Source organism: Adiantum capillus-veneris, chromosome 26 (genome assembly GCF_014529385.1).
Source record: "Adiantum capillus-veneris isolate H3 chromosome 26, ASM1452938v2, whole genome shotgun sequence".
Lineage (NCBI taxonomy): Eukaryota > Viridiplantae > Streptophyta > Polypodiopsida > Polypodiales > Pteridaceae > Adiantum > Adiantum capillus-veneris.
In genome coordinates, this window is record NC_140956.1 from 4,598,378 (window position 1) to 4,610,011 (window position 11,634).

The window sequence follows — 11,634 nt, forward strand, 5'->3', positions numbered from 1 at the left end:
CGTGTAGGGGTGCTACCAAGGAGGGGTACCATATGGTGTGTGAGTTTGATATGAAGTTCGTATATGATTTATGGTTTGTTTTGGTGATTTGATTTTGTTTTTTTGATGTCATAAACTCACGCGTTGATATACAGTTATTCCATCCAAATTGTATGGGCAATTTTGCATAAAATAGCTTTTTTTTGCATCACAGTTGTTAGCATTGGTTTCATATGGGTGAAGCGGTGTCGTAAGGTGATATTTTATATTATAGGAATGATATGTTGGAGGGACTTTTTAATTGTAAAAATATTGTAGATGTACAAGGAAGAACCCATTAACGATGTTATACAAAGACATGTATCATTCCACGTTGCCACATTGTGATGTATTGTCCGTGTGTACCTTTGTTGGGCATAACTAGTCCTTGTGACCTTCATCTAAAATCTTCTTGATTGTCCAGACAAGATTATCCTCAAGCAATTTATGTCCTCTCTAAAGTACACCACATTTGGCATACATACCGACCAAGGAGTTGTGAAGCAAGACATTTATTTGCAACAACCCAAGACTAATGATATCAAAGTGAATTTTAAAGCCCATATTGGCATCCTACATAGATCCACATGCCTTCAAAATTCATGCATAGGTGATTTCATCTCGACAGAGGCACTCACTTTGCATCCGTTGAAAACGACCTAGACCTTTTTGGCCTTGCTCTTGTTGTGTGTATCCCGCAATTAGTGCTTGGCATACATATCGACCAAATGCGGCATACATATTGACCAAGGCAGTGCAAAGTACGACATCTTTTTTCAATAGCGTCTAACCAACAATATAATTCTGAATTTTTGTGCTCACATCATCATCTTGCACAGAGCCACATCCCTTCAAAATGCATACATAGGTGATTTCATCTGGAGAGAGGCCCTCCCTTTCTATTCATTAAAAATCGCTCCTTTTGTGTGTATCCCACAATCAGTGCATGCCATTCCAAATAGTAAGCGTATTCAAGCGGCACATATAAGTGCCATTATTGTTATCCACAATATAACCATTCCGGCACATGATCAGTGGAGGCGTTGTTGAGGTTGGACTTAGCATAAGCTGTGCCATTATATGTTGATCAGAATAAAGACCGCCTCCATTTCCTAACGAGCGTCTGCTACATATTGAAGGTAGTGATGATCATCCATGGCTTTTGATGCTATCGTGTTGAACCTTATGTTGCTCCACCGATGATGTTTTTGACATGTTGTAGATGTTAGGTTCTGTCTATAGAGTCAACATGCTTAGTTAAGGGGTCAGCGCCATTGCAACAGCTTGCATGCTTGCTACAGTCGTTGTAAGTGGTGGAGTGGTCGTGCGAATCCGGAAAGCCACTACTTATGTGCAGATATGGTGGCACATGAGTAGAGATGTGGGAGAGATGAAAAGGGGAGGCACAGCCATCAATGAAGATGTGGGAGGAGGAAGAAGCCTTGGTTCACTTGCAGGAGATGCCACGAATAGGGGGGGAGAAGCAAGGGGGTATATCAGAGGGGGTTATGTGTGGGGGGTGAAGCAGATGCAGAAGAGATAATTCTCTTACTTGGAGGACAGCAAAGACGATATGCACATTGGGTTATCATTGACAGAGAACTCCACTATGCCCTTGAAGGTGGTGAAGAGTGGAGGCTTGCAAGAGTCCAATGGTCGGACGGGAAGATGGTCACAGGTGAAGGTGAAGGACGCCATGATCTGTAGGTCACTCAGGACCAGGCACCCATGTACATCCTACAGATGGACACTCAATACAAATTTGCACCTACAAGAGGCCTTGCCACCCAAAACAGTGAGCATTGTGCCAGAGGTAGCATCTTGAGCTAATTGTTGTTGCATTTGCTTGCTCACAACAAGGCGCAGGTCCTCCGGAACGAAGGCGGCCTGCTGATCTTGCATTTAGGAAATATTCTCACCTGTACAGCTGCAACCTTGCTGATCGACACACACACTCACACATGTAGAATATTACCTTTGTACAAAAGGAGCAGCCTCCATCTGTGATATTTCATATATTGGTTCTCTCTCTCTCTCTATACCTTCACAATGGAAAATTTCATAGCTTCTACTCTCTCTCTCTCTCTCTCTCTCTCTCTCTCTCTCTCTCTCTCTTAAATTTTTGGATGTGGCTATATGGCACGGTGACGTATTTTTTATTTTCTTTAAGACTTCCTCGTGCGCCATTCAGACAATTGGCAATGATGCAACTATAGTTTTCTCTCTCTCTCTCTCTCTCTCTCTATCTATATATATATATATATATATATATATATATATATACAATGGAGACTTTCATAACCTCTACCCCCTCCATTTCTCTCTCTCTGTATATATATATCTTTATACCTTCACAATGGAGTACTTCAATCTATATGAATGGATTTATTGCAAAAAGTATCATCTTTGGAGTCTTTTTCAAGTTAGTAATTTTAATTGTCAATCAACTACTCTCTCTCTCTCTCTCTCTCTCTCTCTCTCTCTCTCTCTACCCAAGTTCACTAAGATAGACACCCCATGCCTATGAATGCTTCACTCTAGTTTTTCTTGAAGAAAGGCACTATGGTATGGGCACATGGCCCTAAAATTTATCTTAGAACTAATTGTTAGTCAAGTTAGTTCTTCTAGTTAGGCTATCTTGAATGTTTGATTAAGTTAGTGGGCTAACTACCACTACTTGATTGAGACTACCTGGATGAGACCTAACTAACTCATGGCCTAACTAGATCACAAAGGAAACCTAACTAGGTTAAGTCTATACCCTAACATGGGATGAACTAAGCCTTAATTCCTTTTGACTTGGGGACTTGGGATGTAATAAACCCAAGGGCTTATACCCTGGGCCAACTTGAAGGCATAATCCTTTTGCAGGCGATGTGGCGTGGGCAATTAAGATAGGCCCGACGACGTAGTCATAGCATCTTTACTATAGACAAAATTGGTGATAGACGCCCGGAAATTTGTGTGGTTGAAGAGCAGTCCACCTTTGTGAGCAGGCCTAATCTAGGGCACCTTTGATGCAGAACAGAGTAAGATACTCTAAGCAAGATGGAGGAGAAGCAATACTTAAAGGTGAGCTCGTTATTTTTGAGCTCCCTTAGTTTCCATTTTAGTATTTCCAAATAGTAACTGCTTAATCTGTGAGCATACTAAGGGATTCCTTTGTGTGAGAGCCTTGCTGATTAAGATAACAAGTAAGAGTAAATCATTTTAAGTATTAGCTTTACACCTCCTTCTTCTCTGAGCGAGTGGGTATACCCAGCACTGAACTTGGAAGTTTGAAGTTTCAAACCACTCTGCCATGGCTTTGAACAATGCGATTGGACCATCTAAGGTACGAAAACAATTAGTTTATGTTTAATTTATTCTCTAATGTATGGAGTAGTGACTAAACTCAGGAAATGGGCATGCATGGTAAATATTGGTACAAGGATACCATGTTGGATGCATGGTTTTGCTGGGATGGATGTCGTTATCAAGGAAATCTGGCGGGATTAACCTATCTCACAAGGATTAACAGACTTATCCTTGTTAGATTGTTCCACCTTTTATAACATTCTCCTCTTTAGGTATAGGTTAGGGTGACATGGATGAAAACTAGAGTCACCCCAGTTACCTATAATGCTGCTTGGAAACTAATCTAATGATTGTTTTCTTACTGTGGATGCAAATAAGGGTGCTCTCTCTTTGGCTTTGTTAAAGGAAAGACGTGTTGTTACATCTTCCTTTTCTCTAGCAGGACCCCAAAGAAACTAATATTTGGCATGCACATTAGAGATATGTATCTTTTAGTAGTGAATGACTATATGTGTCTTTTTGAAATGGATGTTGTGGTCTATGGTTCTTGAATTTTTGATAAAGTCTCATGTGCTATTTTAGCCTATGTATATAGGAAACTCTCTCTCTCTCTCTCTCTCTCTCTCTCTCTCTCTCTCTCTCTCTCTCTCTCTCTCTCTCTCTCTCTCTCTCTCTCTCTCTCTCTCTCACACACACACACACACACACACACACACACACACACACACACACACTTTTCCCTTTTCTCTAGCAGGACCCCAGAGAAACTAAGATCTGGCCTGCACATTAGATAGATGTATCTTTTAGTGTGAATGACTAAATAAATATGGCTACTTGAAATGGATGTTGTGGTCTATGGTTCTTGAATTTCCGATGAAGTCTCATGTGCTATTTTAGCCTATGTATATAAGAAACTCTCTCTCCTACATACATGGGTGGACGATGGCACATAGTGCAGTTGAACACCAGGACCTGGGCTACAATACTTCTTCCATAGATATCTAGTTTATCTAGAAATCCTTGGATGGGGGGATGCCACACAACCATTATCACTTTGTTTAGGTTGGTTTAAGGATGGCCTTCCTTCCAAATTTACTTACCATGTTTAGTTGCTAGCTTCAGATGGCCTTGGTATTTGCTCGACTTAACCTTTCAACCTAACATCTCTCACTTGCCTCCCTTCTTGTGATAAAAATGATCCCTAAACCCGAGGCAAAACTCCTCTTGAATGATAGCTCAATTTTTTTTTGGAAAATTCCTCACATGACTCTATCACACACTTACTTTCCTTCAATGACTGGGTCCTGGTGCTGGCCGGCCTTGATGCAAATGATAAAGAAGGACTCAAATACCTACAAAGCAGGATTGACAACCTGGAAACCATAGAACAAGGGCACAAAGATGACTTGATGCAGTTTTCTTCTTTAGGTGTTGAGCTTTCCGACTACCTCAAGAAGCTATGCGGGCTCACAACAGCCTTTGCCCCCTCTCAAATCCTCATCTCAGTGAAAACCCCCAAAGGATTGTTCTTTCACAATCTAGTAGCCGTGGAAGAAATCAATGGCAAAGACTTACAATAACCTTTGCCCCCTCTCAAACCCCCATCTCAATGAAAAACCCCCAAAGGATTGTTCTTTTGCAATCCAGTAACTGTGGAAGCAGTCAATGGGTTTCAAGCAGGAGTTTGCTCTACCAGTAAAGAGTCTTTGATGGACCTGGTCCCTAGGGTTTCTAAGATCTTCCCCTTTATACCATCTAGACAGATTGAAGTAGCAGGCATGGCACTTCAACACCAGTTATGGGAACTTCAAAATAAAGCCTTTGTGGCCTCTATTTCCATGGATACTTGGGTATACCTTGCAGGACTCCCAACTTCCACAGTAAAGATTGCAAGCTTGACATTGTTAAAGGAGAACAATACTTGGACAATGGAGATGTGATCAAGGCTCCTTTCTTCAGTATGAATTTTTTGAACTCTAAAAGATGTGCGGTAATGGCGGGAATTTATGCTTGTACAAAAGGTACCATGACCTTTGACAAACAGAACAGTGATTTCTACTCTAGAGCAATTTGGAACATTTGTAGGCCATACATCAAGTGCACTTGCAAGTCACTAGATCCCAAGGCAAATTATGAAAGCAACATTCTCTGGTTTGACCACTCAGTATGGTACATCTTGAACCACCTATCTGACCTCTTTTTGACTCAAGTAGAGGAATACTACCTCCCCTTGATCTGCTCTTGGAGATAGTCAGGGTAGAGATAGCATATTTACACTTCAGAACTTGTATGTACAACACTCTGATTGAGCTAAAAAATGATGAGCCTGGGCTCTTTCTCTCAAATCTCAGCACAACTAAAGGGATAAAACATATATTTTCACTTCCTAAGCCTTCTTTAGACCTTGAAGACTCTCCCTCTTTGAAGAGACCACTATTGTCTAGTGTAGGATCTCAGTCTGTCACTTCCTTTTTTACTCCCTCTCCTCTTCTTGACTTTTTAGAGGGGAAAGAGAAATCTAGAAGCTTTGTAAGAGGGAGAGGAAAAAGCCTCCATGTTCGCCAAATGTTTAACTTTTAATCCTTTGTAAGTTTCAGATGAGCGATACACCTACTAGAAAGCGCATTTTGCTAAAAGTGGACAAGAATGTACCAAGGCTTGTTCACTCCTTTTTGTTAACAAAATTTTGGATTTCTTCCTTTCCAAATCAATTTTCAAACATGTTTTTAAATGTATCTTCAGAAGTGATAGTATGATGAAAGTATGATCCACTCTATTGAGTTCCTCACTTCTGAGTTTACCCCTAAATGTAAGTGCTCTGAATTCATGCAATTTTGTAAAGACTTTGTGTTGGAGAGAAAGGGGGGAGACCGGTTGCTTGAAACAATTCAACACATGCTCACAAACATCACCATCAACTTGTCAACCTCTCTCCCTAATTTCCAAGCACACACACCCACACGCACCTAGACTATGACACACACACACCCACACACACCTAGACTATGACACACACAAACACACACACACATAGAGCATGGAATTGACATAGACAAGATTGTAAGAGTGTGTAAGATGATTGTAAGAGGCAGAGACTGATTAGAGAATACACATCAAATTAAGCATATCATAAGAGTGTGGAGAAGAGAATATGCAAGAGAAAGGCCTAAATCTAGCCCCAAACTCCACAACACCTATTCTTGTGGAGTTTGGTATTTAATATATTATTTGTGAGTTTAAGGTGCCAAATTTTGAGGCCCCTCTTTTACAACCACTTTACTTTTGTAAATGAGTGAAGCTCATTAGTTCTTGCATGTCCCATAAGGGGAAGTTCTCACTACAATTATTTACAGAGCCATAGTGGCTTATTGAAATAAAAATCTAAAATACTGTGCGAGTACAAAACGGTCGGGAGGGTTATTGCTTGCGTCTCTTCGTCAACTCCCCACATTCCACTCTACAAAATCATCATCATCATCAATTCAATTAACAAAATAAAATAGACAGCACATAATTAGCCATTTCGCCAGCTATCCCAATTGCAGCTAACCACTACAATAGGAGGGTGCCCAATCTCGTAACATCCCTCCCACCAGGGATAGCAACTGTCCTCAATTGCTCGATAGAAAAATCAACTGGATCGTGAGTGATGGAAACTGTGGAGCAGGTCTAGAAAGTTGTGAAAAAAAAATTCAGGCATCCATTTGGCATCCTCTCTAGGGTGGCCCTTGAAAGTCAAAAGTTAACATTTATAAAACATACGAGTGCATATAGTAGTGGTTTCGTGGTCAACTATTTTTTTAGGGATGAGTTGCTCTTCTTGGTCTACAAGTGAAGGTGGGTCTTCATAAATGTGATGTGTAGGTAGGGGTCCTGTGAATGGTTTTAAAAGACTATGTGAAATGCATTGTGAATGTGCCAATGTGCAAGTAGGTCTAAACAAAAAGAAACATCATTAATGACAACTAAAATTTTAAAAGGTCCATCAAAACAAGGAGCAAGCTTAATAAAGACATTTGTATCCACACTTTTGATCTTGCATTTTTCAATGCAAAGAAAACATAATCACCTTCCTTAAATTGGTGTGCCTTGTGGTGCTATTAGCATGTTTAGTGTAAAGCTCTTGTAAGTTTAATTACAGAATGCACACTTGCATAAACATCAAGAGAGTCAGCAGTGAAATCATCAGCGCGGCAGGCACAACATTAGAAAGACCTAAAGCAGGAGTAGGAAGAGAGTGACCATATACAACTTCAAATGGAGATTTACCTATGGCAGTGTGAGTAGTGTTGTTATATGAAAATTGTAGAATATGCAGGTAATCATCCCATTTCTTAGGTTGAGAAGAAACATAAGCCTTTAACAAATCAATGATAGTGCAATTGGTGACTTCAATTTGACCATTAGATTCGGGATGGAATGCAAAAGTGAAGTCAAGTGTAGTGCCAAGATTTTCAAACACAGTAGTCCAGAAGGCATTGGAGATGGGGCTTCATCATGATCATACTCAAGAACATATCCCTCATTGTAATTAGCTTCCACTTCATTGTTGTCAGGATTAGCATCTTCGATGAGGTTAATAGTAGCACCATTGGGGCGGTTTTTGTTGAAGGGTTTTCGGCTTGGATTTTGGTTGACTCCATTGGATTGGCCATTGCTCTTAACAGGACCTTTTGGGCACTTATCTGCATAGGGACCGAACTGAAAGCATAAAAAACACTTCACCTTTTTGTTACCACGAGTTTTGAGCAGGACGTTGGTTGAAAGAATTTTGGTTGCCTTGTTGTTGCGTGTTGTTGTTGGTGTTGCTATGAGGTTGAGCAGTTGTAGCAGAATTGTCAAATATGCATCTCTTGAGAAAGGTACGGCTCTGATGTTTGTTTTTGTCAAAGTTAGCAGAGAAAGGAGGTCTCTTTTTACGGTTAGTATTAGTAGTTTTATCAGGGTGGTCCACCTTTCTTCTTCTCTGAATTGAGAGCCAAATTAATAGCCTTTGACAAAGAATCTAGTTGGAACATATCTACATCAACACCAATTTGTAGTGCCAAGCCTGATATGTACTTATGCTTCAATTTCCTGTGACTAAAATGTTCAATAGCCCGCAATTGAATTAAACTGTTCCAAAAATGATAAAAATGTAACCCTGTGCATCTACATTCCGACCCTGTCGAATTAGATCGCATTGACGTCGTGCCTTAGCTTTGTACTGTGTGGACAAAAAATGAGGTAAAAACATTTTTTTAAATGCATGCCAGGTGCATGGTCTTCTCCCGTGCTATTTGGTGGCATTCCACCATAGTGCAGCGGTGCTAGTGAGATGATTTGATGCACATTTTACCATTTCACGTTCGGGAAAGTCTTCATCATGAAAAAAGTCATCTAATTGACTAACCCATGCTAGAACCATGCTAGCATCTTTAGTGCCATGAAAATCCTTGAAAGTGAAGGCTTTTCTGCTAATTTTGTTTTGCTTGGGTGCCATTGCACATTGCATGCATTCATACGTGAGGGATTGTTGCAGATTGGCAAGCTGTTCAGCAATGTGGGTCCTTCTGGAAGGTGTGCCATGATTGCTTTCTTTTTTTCTTTTTTTGGTGTGTTTTTAAATAATAATGCTTAAAAGGGCTATATGGCAATATTTACAGATGAAATATGCGGAATAAGTGAAAGAGAGTAAAATAAATAACAGAAATGAAATGTACTTTAACTGCAAAATCGCGTTGGCGTCGGGTCCAGAATGGCAATGCGCTAGGAAATTGCCAAAAAGGTGAGTGGCCAGACAATTGGTCTATGAGTCGGTCAAGTTTCACGGCGTCCGATCTCCAATATCCCCAAAGGAGACAACAATATTAGTTGTAAAAGAGAGTCCACAGGTTATCCAAATAATTGATATTTTTTTAATTATTTTTTGATAAACTTGACGATGTCCGGATCTTTGGCAGGTGATTTGTCATCTCCATTGTGATAGTCAGTTTCAAATAGGGATTAAATTCATAATTGTGGGAATATCCTGTGCCAATGACGACCGATTGAGTCAATTGGGGAAAACCGACTTGCGAGAAGTGGAAAAGCCAAGCTTTGGAAAGAGAATTGCTCCTTGGAACCCAATGGGTGACCGGTCAAGTTGGGAGTTTATGGGTTGAAGGCGTAAATATAGGCTTAAGTAAAGGGGTTTGCTTTTTTTTTTTTTAAAGCTTACAATGGGCGGCTGGCCAAGAGTAAAGTAAGTCTTGCTCTATTTTCATAAAGTGTGTGTGGACGCCTTGGCCTGTGAGGTCGACAGCGTGCAGGAAAACTTACCGATAGCACGAGAGCTATAGGTGGTTAACACCGCATGCAGAGGACTCCTCGACTCGCAAGGTAGAAGGGAGTTTGGCTCACAAGCCTTGGGCGACCAGCTTGAAGGTGACTAGGCCGGCTTTGGTGCAATTCGGCTAGCAGGCTTTATGCGACAAAAGGCCTAGTTCCCGCAGGAATTGTTGACAAGCCGGCAAGAATAATTAACCCCATCTCTTCTTCTTCAATCCACCTCTTCTTTTACAACTTAACCTCTCAATTCTTCACCCAGGTATCATCTTCTTTAATGCTTCAAAAGCTCTTTGTCTCTTCAATGGTCTCTCACCTTCATTATCCACAAGAGTTAATCCCTCAAGTGAAATTTAAAACTCGTCTTACTGATTCTTGATCTTCGAGACCAAGGTTAATAGACTAGTTAGCCACTGGTTAGCTTTGTTTGGCGGATTTGATGTTGCCCATTTTTTCAAATTCCTGTTCGAACTTGAAAATTGACTTCCGAACAATTTATGATTTGCAAATTCGGTGTTGCCGATTCGGAAATTTGAAAATTGATCACCAATTTCATGTTGGGGAGAAAGAGAGTAGACCGGTTGCTTAAAACAATTCAACACGTGCTCACAAACATCACCATCAATCTCTCAACCTCTTTCCCCAATTTCCAAGCGCACACACACACACGTAAACTATCACACACACACACACACACACCTCTTTCCCCAATTTCCAAGCACGCACACACACACACACACACACACAGATCATGGAATTGACATAGACAAGATTGTAAAAGTGTGTAACAGAATTGTAAGAGATAGAGACTTGATTAGAGAGTACACAACAAATTAAGCATAGCATAAGAGTGTAAAGAAGAGAATCTGTAAGCGAAAGGTCTAAATCTAGCCCCAAACTCCACGACACCTATTTTGTGGAGTTTGGTATTTAATATATTATTTGTGAGTTTAAGGTGCCAAAGTTTGAGGCCCCTCTTTTACAGCCACTTCACTTTTGTAAACGAGTGAAGCTCATTAGTCCTTGCATGTCCCATAAGGGGAAGTTCCCACTACAATTATTTACAGAGCCATAGTGGTTTATTGAAATGAAAATCTAAAATAGTGTGTGCGAGTATAAAACAGCCGAGAGGATTATTGCCTGTGCCTCTTTGTCAACTTCTCGCATTCCACTCTACAAAACCATCATCATCAACTCAATTAGAAAAATTAAATAGACAACACATAATTAACCATTATGCCAGCTATTCCCATTGCAGCTAACCACTACAACAGGAGGGTGCCTAGTCTTGTAACACTTTGATGATCTTGCTTGGCATGTATGCACTAACGATTCGAATATTGTCTCTGATAAGGAGGTGAAAGGATTGCTCACTTGTGGGTTGAACCATATCCCCACCCAACCATTGAATCAACACTTGGCTTTTGCCGCACTACTTGATTGCTTGGCTGACATAGCCAATGTCATAACATTGGACAGTCTAACCCTTAACAAATTGTTTGATGGTTTGTTTTCACACTTTTAGACATGCATTGGAACGATCCCACCAGCTTGCTTGAGTAATGAAACTTCATGGCTCTCACCCTCTATTTCATAAATGCTTTTTAACTTGAAACAAGACTGGTTCATTGTCGAATTAGACAAAGCACCACACATCCCTACTATCATTTGCAACATAAAAACGTAAAAAAGCGTGCAAAACGACTCCAAATAAAGGAAGATAAACCGATGACGCGTTGAAGGACCCTACAGTAGAATGGATAATGAGGGGATTAAGGGGTGATTAAGGTACAATAAGGTGGGACACCAAATGCGTTTCGCTCATAATGAGCTCATCAGTGGTGTGGGTTTAGATACAAATGGAGGGGGTGAGCGAGGTTTTATAGAGGGGTAATTTGAGGTGGGCAATTTGAGGTGGGATGTTTTTTTTTTTGGGGGGGGGGGGGGGGAGGAAAGTTAATGGCAGTGTACTCAAGTACATAGGGAAAGAGTAAGGGTAGAAGGGGTGGTATT

General features: G+C 40.6%; 1 pseudogene; it reads left to right on the plus strand.

Moving 5' to 3' along the window:
• The first annotated feature begins 1,240 nt into the window (after positions 1–1,240).
• On the plus strand, positions 1,241–1,848 carry LOC147422917 (uncharacterized; annotated as a pseudogene).
• The last annotated feature ends 9,786 nt before the right edge of the window (positions 1,849–11,634 follow it).